Source organism: Megalobrama amblycephala, linkage group LG1 (assembly GCF_018812025.1).
Source record: "Megalobrama amblycephala isolate DHTTF-2021 linkage group LG1, ASM1881202v1, whole genome shotgun sequence".
In the NCBI taxonomy this organism is placed as follows: domain Eukaryota; kingdom Metazoa; phylum Chordata; class Actinopteri; order Cypriniformes; family Xenocyprididae; genus Megalobrama; species Megalobrama amblycephala.
The window spans coordinates 7893871-7910454 of record NC_063044.1 but is presented as its reverse complement, the minus strand read 5'-3'; the positions used below and the strand labels follow the sequence as shown (position 1 = coordinate 7910454).

The 16584-nt window shown below is 36.4% G+C and overlaps 1 protein-coding gene and 1 long non-coding RNA gene across 4 annotated transcripts in view; both read right to left on the bottom strand.

Moving 5' to 3' along the window:
• LOC125243169 (gastrula zinc finger protein XlCGF57.1-like) overlaps positions 1-16584 on the bottom strand; it is a 132833-nt gene that overhangs the window by 107181 nt on the left and 9068 nt on the right. The window lies entirely within an intron of this gene.
• LOC125243795 lies at positions 6172-10219 on the bottom strand. Of its 3 annotated transcripts, none has more exons than XR_007179125.1 (7): positions 9597-10219; positions 9374-9429; positions 9013-9121; positions 8446-8545; positions 8178-8330; positions 7026-7102; positions 6172-6778 (listed from the first exon to the last, which is right to left on the bottom strand). It is a non-coding gene; the product is annotated as an uncharacterized LOC125243795 (long non-coding RNA). The 3 variants fall into 3 exon arrangements; XR_007179128.1 differs by having other exon boundaries at positions 9850-10219; XR_007179129.1 differs by having other exon boundaries at positions 10099-10217.

Sequence of the window (16584 nt, the reverse complement as noted above, 5' to 3'; positions counted from 1 at the left end):
GTGAGTGTTGAACAGAAATCAACCACAAAAACACACAAGTGAAGCAACACTTAAACATTCAAGCAGAGACTGACTTCTGCTTACAGAGTTCATCACATGGTCATCAGCAACATGCAGACCACAGTGTGATAAATATATGGGCAGAATAAAAAACATCCTTCTCTGTTGACGGCCATTTACAAGACAGGACAATAGAACAAGATACCAAAGGCAAACAAAACAGAACACAAATTTCTGTATAGTTTCCACAGCATTATTTCCGTAAAATGAATAAATCCTTACTGTAGAACCTGTATACAGCATGTTGCTGTAAATCTGCAAAGCATCATGGTTAAATTTTAATGGTGGGTAAATTCTACAGTAATTTTTTTTTTGCTGTTAATCACAATAAAGACATTTTGAGCAGGACTTTTTTTCAGCAGCAGAAACTGAGGAGATTCCACAATTTCTTTAGGATTTGACTTAAGGTAACTTTGCTCATATTTTGCAATGTTAGGTTAAAGGATTAATTAACTTTTAAATACACTTTTCCTGATAAATTTACTCACCCCCATGTCATCCAAGATGTTCATGTCTTTCTTTTGTCAGTCGAAAAGAAATGAAGGTTTTTGAGGAAAACATTCCAGGATTATTCTCCTTTATAATGGATTTCAACGGCTACCAACAGGTTGAAGGTCCAAATTACAGTTTCAGTGCAGCTTCAAAGGGCTTTAAACGATACCAGATGATAAGGGTCTTATCTAGCGAAACGATCTGTCATTTTCGAAAAAAATACAACCGTTTATGCTTTATAAACAAAATATTGCCTTGAACGTACTTTCCGTTAACGCATTCTTCATAACGCTTATGCTGAATGTCCTACGCCTTCCCTATTCAATTTACGGAAAAAAACTAAACTGGCACCGCGTTCGTTCCGTAAGTAGAATAGGTACTGGAAATAGGTAGGTAGAATAGACCCCTTAAAAGTTTGTAAACATTGCAATGTTTCCTGGTGGGCGGGGCTTAGCTGGAGGCAAAAAGAGACGCTGGACTCAATGTTGACAAGCGTAAGCTAACATGTTTTAGGAGGGATTTATTAAACATAGATGCAGAAGAAGGTTCAGAACTGTCCGAATATGTACAGTCACTGACTCTGCGGGACCGTGACAGCTATTTTTGTAAATTAACTTAAGTTTTGGATATTTCCTAGACAACATATGAATTACTTTCGGGTGGTTCGGGGAATTTTGTCAAGGCTTATTGTCTAATGTAACCTAACGCTGGGCTAACTATGATTATGGCTAGCAATGTGGATTATTTTAAGAGACCATTCAAAGGATGGCATACACATCTATCGCTGTATGTTTGTTTAACATTTAAGCTAGCTAGTGCGCTGAAAGTTGGCAACTTTTCACCTATAAAACAGAAACTTGCTGATTTGTACTAGATAAAACCAACACACCATTACATATGCATCGATTATTTTACCTGATATGAAGTGTGCACTGCAAACACGAGTATTATTTATGATCATCTCCGTCCAGTCTGTACGCCGTATTGCTTTCAACCACAATTATCTTTTTGATTTCTGTGAAGGAATGTCTGCCGGGATCTGGTAAAACTTTAGTTTTGAACCAAAAGTCCTGTTCCTTCTATTCTGGCAGCCAAAAACACAACAAGACGACATTTTACCCATAATTGTTATGATATTGTACATTCTAAAAAGTTCCTTCGGAAGGTTTTCATTACCAAAAAGAATTTGCTCTAACTTTAATTGTGTAATTCTCTCCATTTTGATGGATAAAGAAAAGCAATAGGTTGTTTGCAATCACGTGGTTCTGGTGACGCGCGAAATACCGGTGGAGGGCAAGCAGTGAAAATTAGAATGGAAGAGATGGAGAAAAGAAAATCACAACATATGTTGGACGTGATCTTTATGTTATGAAGAGGAGCGACTTGTCCACTGAACTGAAAGACTTTCCTGCCATCGAGGAGGTAGATATAGAGAATGTGAAGCTGTCGTCACGCCGCGTTCAGTTCTAGTCTGGGTTTGTTTATATCGCGCTGCCTTCCTGCTAGTGACGTTAGGGCAGTATTTTGATTTTCTGTCGCGATTGTGAAAAATGTCGCCATTGTAGGTCATTTATGCTGAATCGAGAATTGCAACAGGAGCTCACATCATCGTTCAAAGAAAAGACTGGACGGTGTAAAACAATTTTCACCTTTTCTACATGTAAAGTAAGGGAAGCTGGTTGAGGAGGTGACTGGAAGACGCCGTATATCAAATCTAATAATGTCACTGATTGAACCCACTCCCAATCACTCAATAAAATAATCACATTTTGAAAGTGTTGTCTTTGTTGTTGAATCGACTTCTGTCAGCTTGTTAAACATTTATTTGGACATTTTCTACCATATGATTGCTGAAGCAGCAGCGCGTGACACTGTTCTCATGGTAACCAGATCAACATTGTCAAGTCAAGTCAAGTCATCTTTATTTATATAGCGCTTTTTACAATGCAGATTGTGTCAAAGCAGCTTTACATTGATAACTGGTACATAATGGTAAATTATGGTAAATAATAGTGTCAATGCAGGCAGATCAGAAGCACTGTTGAATAAATGTCAAGAATACTATTGAATATCAAATGTCAGTGTCCCCAACTAAGCAAGCCAAAGGCGACAGCGGCAAGGAACCCAAACTCCATCAAGTAACATCAGGTGGCAAACAAGTGGCAAATAGGTGTTAAAATGGAGGAAAAAAAAAACCTTGGGAGAAAGGCTTAGTCGGGGGGCCAGTTCTCCTCTGGCGAACAGTGCTTTGTTACAATCAGGTTGCTATCATAAGTCTGATAGGATCGCAACAATCAAAGTATTTATTTCAGTTCCATCCAGTATTCATCACGGCGGTATGGACGGTCTGTTGAGGAACTCTGCTACTGGCTGTCGTGTCGATGAGGCCTTCACAATGGATGATCCAGTTGACTCGATCTCTGCTGATACTTCAGGGCTGCGTTGTGGTCGTGTCCAGTTGAGGTTCGTATTCATCACGCCGGTATGGACGGTCTGTTGAGGAACTGTGGCACTGGCTGTCGTGTCGATGATGTCTTCACAATGGATGATCTAGTTGACTCGATCTCTGCTGATACTTCAGGGCTGCGTTGTGGTCGTGTCAAGGCGCAGGTCCTGGGGCCTGTACCATGAAGCTGGATTAGCTGGCTAGCCAGGTAAATTTCAGATTAGTTTGCGCCAATCCTGGGTTTTAGGTACCATGAAAGTAACTTGACTTTTAGCGGTGTTCATTGCCATAGTAACTTGCGCTCCACGGCTAACCTGCTCCGGGGCAGGTTATGTTCTGGATTAGAGATCTCAAACTAAAATTGGACCAATCAGATGTAAACTAAGTGACACTGACACACTCAACACAATAAAGTCACTCCCCCAGTTTCTCTTCCTCCAAATTAAAGGTCATTATATAGTAAAAACAAATATTTAACGATGAAATTGTCTGGTTTTAATGATAATATAATTTATATGATTTGTATAATTATATGATCTATATTTTTATTAATCCATTACACACATGCAAGTTTAGTGTAACAGTAGTTATTAAGCACTTAGTCTCAATGAATATAAATATATATAGATCATATGTAATATAGGCCTAAACTTCACAACTTTCACTTGCACTGATAGAGAAAGATCATTTCTTTTATTTGTCCTCTTTCACAGACAAGTATTTTCCAATAATGTAAATGCATTTAAATTCTTCATTTTCAGCGAAAGAGTTTTGAATCGCGCTGACTCTCTCGCGAGAAGTGAATCAGTTTATTTCTGTTGCAAGGCATGTGATTGGCTGTTTGCCACTGATGTCACGGATTCATGTGCACGCGCTCCACAAACTCAGGATCAAAGCCTGAGTTGACAGAGAAAGTTGATGATCAGCATCATGGTACCAACAAAGCTGGATTGGAGTGGTTTGGTTTTGTCAACTCGAAACTAATCCTATAACCCTGAGTTTGTTCATCCACCATCATGGTACAGGCCCCTGGTCTCAGCTGGATACGGCCCAGATCCGGTTGACTATGGTAAACCTCGGGATAAACAGAAAGACTAATATTAGCGTAGATGCCATTCTTTTTCTGATGTAACGAGTACATCTGGTGTTATAGGAAGTGTTCCCGGTTCCGGCTGACCTAATTTATGCAGCGACAACTTTTAAAGTTAAAAAACGATATGTTATAAAAAACGTAAGTTATGTAGGGGGACACTAGGACCTGGGGGAGAATTGGTGAGGTATGACCGGAAAGGGTGTTGAGACTAATGAATGCCGCACATATTAATCAGGTGAATAACCATTTTAAAGGGAAGATAAACAATCAGAAAGAACAGGAACGGGATGCTGGGCTCTTTGTTTGTTCGGGAGCAAGTTGATGCTTAATATAGCAGTGGATAATGCTAAAGCAAGGTAGCACCTGTTTTGTTATGGGTTTGTTTGTTTTCTAAGTATAATGTTATGTTCCTTGTTGTTGCAGTATGTGATGGTTCAGGAGCGGAACTGATGACTAATATTTCAGTGGATAGTAACCAACTAAGAAAAGGACCGGGGCTGATGACTATTATATCAGAGGATAGCACACACTACTAAGACAACAAGGTAGTAGCTGAATCTGTAGTTTTGATTTATTGTTTTTGTTTTAGAAAATACTAATGTGTGCATTTTTATCGTAGGAGCTGGCACCGATTGTTAGGCTATCTGTTTATTTTAGAGTTTTGTATGCTATTGTGTAGCCGATGTGTGGTTTAATGAGGTTTTTTTTAACTCGTCGTTAAGTGTTTTTTTTTTTTTTGTGTACTCAGGATATGTTGAGTCCTTCCCTTCGATAAATGTTCAACGTGTATCGGGAGGTAACAATAGATGGTTTTCATGAGAAGGAATGGTTACTGCTGAGTTGTTGTTTTAAATGTTTTTGTGTTTGTTTCTTTTTAGGTTTTCCCAGGCGGTTGCACTTGAGGGGCAGTGGGCGCACGTGTGGTGTTTTTGTGGATGCAGTGGTTTGGTGTGTGGGTTTTTCACATAGTAAGTATTTGATGTTGGTGAATAATTGGTTTGGAGAATTATTAACTTTTCACTCCACTTGTTCCTCAGTGTGCTGCCTGGTTTGTTTTATTTTTCTTTATTGTGTCTGTGCTGGAGTGTATTTTGGTGTTTCCAATAAAATTGCTATGTAAAAGCTTTTTGTACTAAAATCATCTTGACTGCTGGTTTATTCCATACATGATATACCTGTAAGCTCATTACGTGGGCAAGGTTACAATCATAAACACCTTCTGGGTTCTCGATTTTAACGATTTGAGCAACCATAAACGACGCAAATCATACGAATTTTTGATAGGATTCCTTTATAGAAAATGATGCTTTGTGCAAACAACCTATTGGTAAATAGAGAGAAAAAAGCATTTGCCAAAGTGATTCATTTATATACATTTTTATGTTTAAATTTATTAAATGAATGAATTGATTCTTCGTTTTATTTTTATGTGTCACTCCTGGTCCTCCATATTAATTTACCAAGGTGTCCTCATGTAAATTCACTTGTGTTTAGGAGTGCGCCAAGAGAGATGCAGAGCGGCACTAGTAAGCCATATCATTACAAACATAACTGTTTGCTCATGTAAATTTGATAGATTTTTTTTTTTTTTTTTATCTGGCAATATTTGATAACGTCATCAGTTTGGAGTAACATTGCTGGATAAAAGTAAACTGGAACTCTATGCACATGCATGTGTGTTAGCAAAGTGTGCTAGCCGTTTCTTGTTGCTTTTCTAGCTATGGCATGATGAATCAAATACCGAAGCGCGCTGAAGTAAAACACAGCAACAGCTAAGGATTTTAAACTGCACAACATTTTGTACATTTTTCAAAGGATCATGTTTTTCCGAGCTTCTTTGCCAGGCAAAATACAGCAGCTACATAGAATAGATGCTAGCCTTTTTAAGTGAATTCCTGCCTTGTGGAAGCATCCCACATGGAAAAAACCTATATAAACATATGTTTCAATATAGGTTTTGATATAGGTTTTTAATATATGTGACATATATATAAAATTGGCCGTTTTCCTATATTATATGTACATATATGTACACATATGTGCATACATATACCTATATAGGTACATATATGCACCTATATGTTCACCTATAATAGTAAAATTAAAATCCATAGCTGCTAGGCAACATAAATAAAAGTCCAAAATGTAGAAATGTACATTATTTATTTACTCAAGATCAATCAAATAGTACAAAACAAAAAATATAGTACAAGAACAAAAATAAGACAAAAAACCTGCTAGGCAACATAAATAAAAGTCCAAAATATAGAAACTAACATTTTTGTAAGTCCTTCATGATTTCAAAAACAATATAGAAACTGGAACTAAAACCATAAGAAAGGGAGCAAGAGAGAATATTGACTCCGAAATTCTACTCAGATTGAGTTGTACACTCAATTTACAGTGACAGGAAGTCCGTCTGCATCCTTCAATTTCAAAACAACACACTTCAAAAAGGTCAGTGTCTTTTTCAGTCCTTTAGGATACTGGATTGGATTCGATTCCAAATGCAAAATATACACATAGGAGGAGGTCCAGTGCCATCAAGATGTCCTCACTCTACTCTGTGATTAACTGGCCATCCAACGTGAACAAAATGTGGTCATACTGCATGAGATGATCCTCCCGCAGGCTTTAGGCACTATCTTAGGTGTTGGGATGACAAGAGGGCTGGTCTGAGCATGGCCCTGGAGAAGAGGGGATAATAGCATTAACCATCTTCACATATTTAGTTGAAAGGCAAACCTTATAAGCTAAATTAATTTCAACTACTGTCATATACAACTGCTCAAATACTTTTGGCCATCAACTGAAAATGAATGTAATTTTCTCTTCACATTGAGAGAATAATTTGTGTATTATCATTTGTATAGCAAAATGTGCAATAAGTGTCGTGCTTTGATTGGATTGTGCTTCACACTGTTCATGGCTCACCTCAATGTCAAACAGCAACCCCAGGTCCACCTTGAACAGTGCAGGCAAGAGGAGAATAGCTGCTTCCAACTGTAGGCCTTTAAACAAAATAACATCATTAGGTTAACATAACATGGGGGATGCTTTTACCCAATACTTTTTTGTTTTGTTTTTTAAACATTCATTACTGTGTGTAAAGCCCAAAGTATACTTCGTATTTTATGCGTATGCTTTTTCTGAACTCAAAACAAATTAAGATCTTTTTGATGAAGTCTGAGAGGTTTCTGTCCCTCCAATGATGAGGGTGAGTAATTAATGACAGAATTTTCATTTTTGGGTAAACTAATCCTTTAAAGGTGATTACCCTTGCACAAATCAAAGCAATTCTCAAACAACACAACTGGATATTCATACAACTACACATTTGTACGAGACATACACTAGAGCTGCAGGATTCTGGATGAAATGAGAATCATGATTTTTTGGTTGCAAATAGAGATCGCAATTCTCCCACGATTCTAAATAGACAACTAAAAATAACATTTAATTTACTAGTTCTAGCAAAATATTAATTGCTGGACTCTAATTGCTGGAAAATGTTTAATTTGAATGAATTATTTGTAAAAAATGGTTTTGAATATATTAATAGCTCATTAATAAATACTTGTTTCACTACTAGATGAATCAGGGTTTAACCTTAACGAATCTATTGAATGAATGATTCAATGACAACGTCACTGGTTGCCACCTAGTGGCTTAACAAGGTAATTTATATACAACAGTTATTTGAAGCACCAAGTTAGTTTCGATTTGCTCTATTTTGATCGCAATCTAATGTCCAGTGATTATATCCTAACTGTAAACTTCTATCTTATTACTTCTGTGATAATTTTAATATTTGTAAAAGAAATCAAATAACCAAATCCTTGAATAACTACAGTGTGGTTCAAAACTGCTGTCTCTGGATCAGTGGCAGCATGAACACCGAATGTTCCGGTAGGATTTTTGTCAAAGGTTTAATAGACGCAGGCGAATTGTTGTCATTAATAAAGTAGGATGGGTGTTTGAATTGAGATTGCGATCTTTTTACGATAAATTGTGCAGCTCTAACATACACATACAAAGTAAATCAAAGGGGTTTCGGACAAGCCAGGTTGATGATGTATGTCATACCTAGAAGCAGGGCACAAGCTGATGTAACTTAAGTAAGTTGATTCAAAACTTTAACTCCCTCGATGTCAGCAGATGGTTCATGAAATTCTCCCCTCCTTCCAAATAATGAACATCGCCATGGTGAGCTGCTCCTCAATCATCTGTCGGGTTATCCTAAAATAGTGAACATAAAAAAAAACAAATTTGGTCACCTTTTGCTAGCATAACTACAAAATACACAAATTTAGACTTATTTTTCTGAAAATAAACCAAAATAGAATATTCTTACGTTCAACTCAGAAAGTACTCCTTGATGAGGTCTTCAGGACTTTCTCTCAGGAAAAAGATAAGGGCCTTCAGGACACACTTCTCAGGTGAATGTTTTCAGTCTGTGATAAAGCAATTGTGATTATTTTTCTTATTTAAAAATAGCAATATGCAATAGCAAAGGACAAGAAAATATAAAAATAATTCGTATTAATGACTGGCCAAATTTGCAATTAATATATTTATGGACAATACCAGCAACAGTTGTGGCTTTGAGGGATCCAAAAAAAAAATAAAAATAAAAAAAATTAAAAAAAGGAGCTAAAAAAAATAAATTCTTTATTTTTCCAATGCGTTTCAGCACACAGGCCTTCGTCAGTGCTAAAATACTACAGATTTGCAATTAAGAAATGCATCTGAATCAGTCATTGGTTTCATTTAAAATTATGAATTTATAATACATAATTATAAGTCTGAAAATAAAACATGCATCAATTAATAAATTAGCTTTATACCCCAATATATTTAATAATTCTTGATTAAAGGGATATTTCACCGAAAAATGAAAGCTAGCTGTTAATTTACTTACCATCAGGCCATTCAAGTTGACTTTTTTTTATTTCTTCAGTAGAACAGTAAATATTTTTAGCTGGAACTGTGATCTTCTGTGATTAATGTAATGTCAATGGTTACTGTCACTGTGAGAATAAAAAAAATAAATACAAAATTAATACAAAACAACAAGAAAAAAAAAGTCACATGCATTTGAGATGGCATAAGAGGGAGTTGATGAATGATTTGGAATGGATAATTCTTAGTCTAAAGTTTGTTAATGAGGATAACATTCAAGTCAATAGACAGCATTAGATGGATTTTATTCAAACATGTCCAACATTGGTAATTCATATTATCTATTAACAATTATAGCCGTTTTTATAGAAATTACTTACCATGTAATGTTATTGCAAAGTGTCCTTAGTCGTCAAACATTGAAGAGTTTTAGATCCTAAAAGAGGGAGGGGAATCAGTGTTTATAAATGAAAAAAACTTGTTTGCTGCAGACAGTGCAAGTAATTAATAAGTTGTGTAAATACGCAACAGTTTCATTCTACTAAAAAAAACAGGATAAAAAAACACCTCGCGTTAGTCAAATGAAGTAATGTCTTTACTCACAGACTTTCTTCGTCATTTTGGTCGAACAAATAGATCAATAAATCAGAGCTAACGTGAAAGAGACAAATAAAAGAACTGACAAACATTAATTTAAAAACCTAAACTCAATAATTGTAATGCGAGCATCCCCTCAGCCTCGACTCGAGCGTCTCTCCCGCTCCCCACGCACTTCCTGCCCGCAGCATTTCAAATAGTACACGCTACATACACGGTAGAGACGTTTCTTTTAAAAATTATTTAGAGACATACTTACATGGTCCAAACTGAATACATTTCTTTAGAATAAAACGAGTAAATCCAACATCTTGTATAGAATAGAAAAGTTGAAATCGTAACTAACCGAATGTTTGAATTTGCGCGGCCTGCAAATTCAAAAATTCGGTTAGATACGATTTCGTTAGTATTCATGTTCACAAACAACGTTAATTAACTCATAAACAGCTAAAACACATGTTCAACCTTTGCATTATCGAGTATATTAATTAAAACATTTCCAACCTACCTTAATTCATCCGAGTCCAGGGGAAATTAATGGCGGCCGAGCAGAAAACTCGAGAAAGGCTCGTGAGTCATGACGTCAGAAAAAAAAAACGTCTGTCACGGGGTCCTTAAAGAGAAATTATCCTTTGGCTGAAAGTGAGATTTTTGAGTAGTTGAGTGTACAATATTGATAGCAATTCGCAGAAAGAAGAAGTAATTAGACTCAAATAGTTATAGCAATCCAACTTACACCCATATTCACTTTTACAGAGGGCTTGGGGACAAAAAGGTTGAGAACCAGGTTATGTTTAGAAAATACACTGTAATTTAATGTTGTTTTTAATCCTTTCCCCACCTAAACTAAGAGAATAAGAGAGTTAGAGAACCTTTAAAGAACTATACAGAGGCTTAACGGGTTCTTTTTATGGCAGTGGTGCTATATAGCACCTTAACCACAGCAAGGAACCGCTGAAGAACCATACAGGGGCTTTACAGGTTCTTTATAAGGTAGTGGTGCTATATAGCACCTTAACCACAGCAAGGAACCGCTGAAGAACCATACAGGGGCTTTACAGGTTCTTTATAAGGTAGTAGTGCTATATAGCACCTTAACCACCCCAAAGAACCGCTGAAGAACCAATCTTTTTTAGAGTGTAGTTAAATTCCATAACATGCCAATTACATGTGATACCAATTTCACGTGTTCACACATACATAAGTTCTTGCATAATTTTTTTCGTTAATTCTTAGTTTTTGCCTTGATAATAGAAAATATGAGCTAGGCATCATGTATGACAGTCAAAAATGAGATATGAGCTACAAAATGACCAGATCCTGCCATTAGCTATATAGAAGACATATCTTGTATGTATAGGGCTTATATGTGGATATGAAGAAGCAATAAATACAGAGGCTTAACAGGTTCTTTGTATGGCAGTGGTGCTATATAGCACCTTAACCACAGCAAGGAACCGCTGAAGAACCACTGAAGAACCGCTGAAGAACCATACAGGTGCTTTACTGGTTCTTTATAAGGTAGCGGTGCTATATAGCACCTTAACCACCCCAAAGAACCGCTGAAGAACCATTTTTTTTTAGAGTGTAGCCGTTTGGGGTCAGTTCATTAAAAAGAAGGCCATCAGATTCCTTATGCCAGGTTTCTGTTAAGCATATAATGTCCAGGTTGTAGTCTGTAATTATATCTGCCAAAAACGAAGCCATGTTATTTATAGAATGTACGTTTATGAGCATCGAGTTCAGCAGACACGTAGAAGCCGGTGAGTCTGACGAGGTCTCATTTTGATATTTAATATATTCATATCTGATTCACCACGTGATATAGTTCAGATGTGTGTGTGGAAATGATGCGTTGTGACTGCAGAACTTTTAGAGACGTTTAAAATTGTGAAAAACAATCCCGCACCCTGTTGAGGTCCTGTTATAAAACACATGCAGACAGTATTACTGTAATTTAACATGAATAGTTAGTATGTTCCTACATTGAAACCGTTAACAATTTATTTATTTTTTTATATAATTGATAATGATGCTCTGCTCTGGTCCAAGTTAATTTATTCATGAAGTAGAAATATAATTAAACTTTGAAGCATTTTAAACTTTGTGGCTGTAAAATAGTTTCATATGCTGGAATCTGACAAATCTTTGCTGTGAAACAAAACAGAAGTGAGAACAGACTAAAAAACAGTGTAACAAATTGTCATGAATGGCTGGTTGTAATGAAGCTCACGATGATGGAGAATACAATAACACTGTCTTTAATCACAAATCTAACATGTAGGAGAGATAAAACACAACCGCTTCAACATAAACAACAGAACAATGAACAGACAGAACTAAGAGTTTAAATACACAGACAGAGTAATCAAGGTAAAACAGAACAGCTGCAGGAACTAATTAACAACAAGAACACTAACTAGGGAACACACACAGACAGCAACACCATGATAATAAAACACAACAAAACTGTTACACTAATAGATTATTCTGAAATGTTACATTTATACTGGACTAATGGTACTTAGATTTTCTTACATTAATAATGAAAATAGTCCATTTAAATGTTGTCTTTTCTATTGTTTTTATACTGTTTCTATATTTTAATCTACAGTGATAAATGTACTTATTTTTGGGGTAACACTTTAGAATACTGATCCTTCATTAATGAATAACTACACAACTACTTACTAATTCATTCATCAGAGTTACTTGTTAGTTAATAGTAGTTACTAGAGTGTTAATAATGCATTATTCATTTGTTCCTGTGTAGTTACTCATTAATGAAGGATCAGTATTCTAAAGTGTTACTATTTTTGGGAGTGAGGCGGATCCAGACTTGGATTGTAACTAGTATCCTCAAATGCTCCTGTCTTGGTTTGTTTGAGTTTCATTAAGTTTCCATGTTTTTGCTGGTTTATTAGTGACTGTATGACATTTATTCATGATTCATTTAATTCACACATGAACTGAACATGGATTTGAGTCATTTTCTCTTTCTGTCTTCAGTCTGAGTTTCTGCAGGATTACAGAGAAACAGTGTTTCATCCTGACTTCAGCTCTGAAATCAAACCCGTCACACCTGAGAGAGCTGAACCTGAGCTGGAATGAACTAGGAGACTCTGGAGTGAAAAACCTCAGTGATCTACTGATGAACCCACAATTCAAGCTGGAGAAACTACAGTTAGTGTCATTATACTGTATTCATGATTAGTTTATTTTAAGTCAACAGGACACAATCACATCATTTGTAGCGCTGCATCTCCATCTGAAGAAAGATTCAGAAATGGTTTTAGTTAAAGGATTAGTTCACTTTCAAATGAAAATTAGCCCAAGCTTTAATCACCCTCAAGCCATCCTAGGTGTATATGACTTTATTCTTTCTGATGAACATAATCAAAGAAATATTCATAAATATCCTGACGGATCCAAGCTTTATAATGGCAGTGAACGGGATCAGTGAGTATGAGCTGAAGAAAGTGTCTCCATCCACATCCATCCATCATAAACGTACTCCATACGGCTCCAGGGGTTAATAAAGGCCTTCGGAAGTGAAGCGATGTGTTTGTATAAAAAAATATCCATATTTAACAAGTTATGAAATCAAATATCGAGCTTCCACCAGATTCAAGTAATGAAGAAAGTGTAAACTTGTGTCACGTAAGTTACTCTTTTTCTGTAAGTTGAATAGGGAAGGCGTAGGACGTAACGTAAGTTTTGTGAACTGCGAGAGTTTTACTTTCTTTGTACGTTGAATACGGAAGGCGGTCTAGTGGAAGCTACATATTTTACTTCATAATTTGTTTAAGTATAGATATTTTTTACACAAACGCATCGTTTCTCTTCAGAAGGCCTTTATTAACCCCTGGAGTAAGATGACCAGATTCCTGAAATGGAAACCAGGGATATTTCCTATTTGAGTGGCCAAATATCACAGATAGTTTGATGATTAGGATTTTTGGTCTGGTTTTAATACAATTCACCAAAATACTATTACACTATTAATAGTAACCATTGTAAAAGCAGTTCAAAACAATATGCCTGTTATGTCAAAAGTATGACTTTACAAAACACTTTACAAAAAATAAAAATATAAGAAGATGAGATAAATAAAATGGCATTTAACAAATATTTGTTTTCATTTTCACAAGGTGTTTTTTTAAAACTATTATTTTGCATTTTAGACACATTTTAAGCACCAAGTGTATTATTATTTACTTTATTATTACTATTTAATATATTCATATATGATTCTACCTTTTAAAATTGTGCAAAACAATCCTGCACCCTGTTGAGGTCCTGTTATAACACACATGCAAACAGTATTACTGTAATTTAACATGAATAGTTAGTATGTTACTACATTGAAACCGTTAACAATGTTTTTTTTTTATTTTTTTTTTATAATTGATAATGACGCTCTGCTCTGGTCCAGGTTAAGTTATTCATGAAATAGAAATATAATTAAACTTTGAAGCATTTTAAACTTTGTGGCTGTAAAATAGTTTCATATGCTGGAATCTGACAAATCTTTGCTGTGAAACAAGACAGAAGTGAGAACAGACTAATGGTACTTTTCACCATTGATGGGAATAACGGCGTTATAAATAAACAGCGTTACTAACGGCGTTACTTTTTTCAGTAACGAGTAATCATCAAACTAATTACTTTTTCTCCCGTTACAATGCCGTTACCGTTACTGACAAAAAAATGCCGCGTTAGCCTACTGTAATTGAGCTGACTGAAGCGGTTTTCATCCGAGTAGGCTCTCTCTCAGCCATAAGACCTGCAAAGTTTTTTCTCTGGTGTGTGCTGCGGTTAGTCATACACAAATATAATTTTAAAATGAAAATAATAATGAACGATGCTCTGTGTGTTTGTCTGTGAGCATAATGAGCGTTTATGTAATATAGACTATAGCACTCAAGCGCACGTATAAAGCTTGCCATAAAGAAACGGCAAAAGTAATAATTATGAATGTGATGAAACACAGCAAGGAGATATTTTAATTGTTTATTAATAAAGAAATGTTTTCTGAATTAGTGTCGGCTGTGAAGATGAAGTTGACATTGCTGACTCTCATCATCTCCATGGACGCGCTTAGAGAGAAAATGCACATTTCATTCGGATTACATAATCAGAGTAGCCTATTTCTTTTCGTTTTTAGATATGTCAAGCTTTCTGTAGATATATTTCTCATGTCTGCGAGGCAAGCAGCCTATACGCTGAGTTTCGGTTCTTTAGCCTATAAGACGCGCTCCAGGTCACGCGCCAGTGATCGCGCCCGCGCATCCATGATTATATTGCCTGCTATATTTACTTCTTATTTATTAAATCCAGGCAATCGGTTAATGAAACATTGATTAAAATTAAGATACCATTTTTACAAAACGAAATTCACTTTAAAGAAAGGCTTTCTACAAAACAAAACTTAATGAAGTGGTCAAAATCATGTCTGACCCACTCCATGTCTCCCGATATATTGCGCATCTGATGTATCTTACTCATGCTGTTCACTTTTCATAATCAAGTAAATGAATTTAAAACATAACATAGGCCTATTTAAACATAAATATGAAACTACATTTTCTTTAATGCTTACAAACACGTATTGTACAGTACAGAGAAATTTCATAAGCAAGAGCGGATCATCAGTCACGAGTCGGATCAAGAATAATTTATTCTTAGACATATTTAATATTGGGGGCATTCAAGTTATTTGACATTTATTTTTTTTAAAGTAACACAATAGTTACTTTCCCTGGTAATTAGTTACTTTTATAATGATGTAACTCAGTTACTAACTCCGTTACTATTTGTGAGAAGTAACTAGTAACTATAACTAATTACTTTTTTAAAGTAAAGGCCAATTCACACCGCCCCGACGACGGCCAACAAACGCCAACAAACTCGTCTGTTGGAGTTTGTTGGTTTGGTGTGATACCCCTGTTGGCGTTTGTTGGCCGTTGTTTGCCGTTGTTGGCGTTGATCGGAGTTGGTTTTCACCATAGACAGTAAAAGAAATGGACACAGCGACCCCATTGGAACTCAATTGAGACAAGTGAAGCCCATTTTTAGCGATTTTTAGCACTTCCGTTTCTGACGCGCAGACTCAAACTAAGCTTGATGACGTCTGCAACCTGTCTGACAGATGTAAATCTTCTAGTAGCTGTGCGTGCAAACTGCCATCGTTAATCTTGCAGAGACGGCGAGCTTGAGCGGGGAGTTCTTTGGCGTGAGTGAGCAGGAGTAAGTATTCTGATTAATTATTTTGTATAATATTTTAAAATGTAACGCCAGTACGCCATCTCTCTTGACATCTCCCCGATTGCCTGCGAGCTTCTCCTCCTGTCTGTACGGTAATTTCTCTACTGTGCGACAGAGAGTCGAGTGGTTATGACGCAATCGTTAGCCTATTTTTACAAAAACTGTATCTACGGGGCCATAATGTAACATAGAAGGTAATGGAGCCCTTTATACATTGTCGTGTATCTTTAGAAATAAATAATGGACAAATGGAGTCTTTAAACGCCTCAGATGTAAAGTTATTCACTGTCAAAGTGACGCCAAAATGAATGGGAGTCAATGGGGATGCTAACGCAAGTGAAGTTCTGCTACAAGATGGCGGCACCCGGCCGACTTCAACTTCCGGTCGACTTCCTTGGGCACTGGTTTTCACCCGACTGAACATGTTTAATCGGCGTTTGTCGGGTCTTGGAATGTCTGCGCGGTGTGAACAGTTTTCCAACAGACGGCAACCAACTCTGACGTAATCTGACCTGTTAACGAACCGTTGCCATGACGATGAGGGAAGTCCCCTGCAAAGACAGCTATTTGATCGCGCCCGCGCCTCACGCACACACAACAAAGCACTGGAAACGTGACATCGCAGCTTGTTCGTTATAAAAAATAAAATACAGCTAAAATATATATATATACACAAAAGGTACAATAGTCTATAGTGCAATCCGTGCCATTCAGCAAGAGCAGCTGC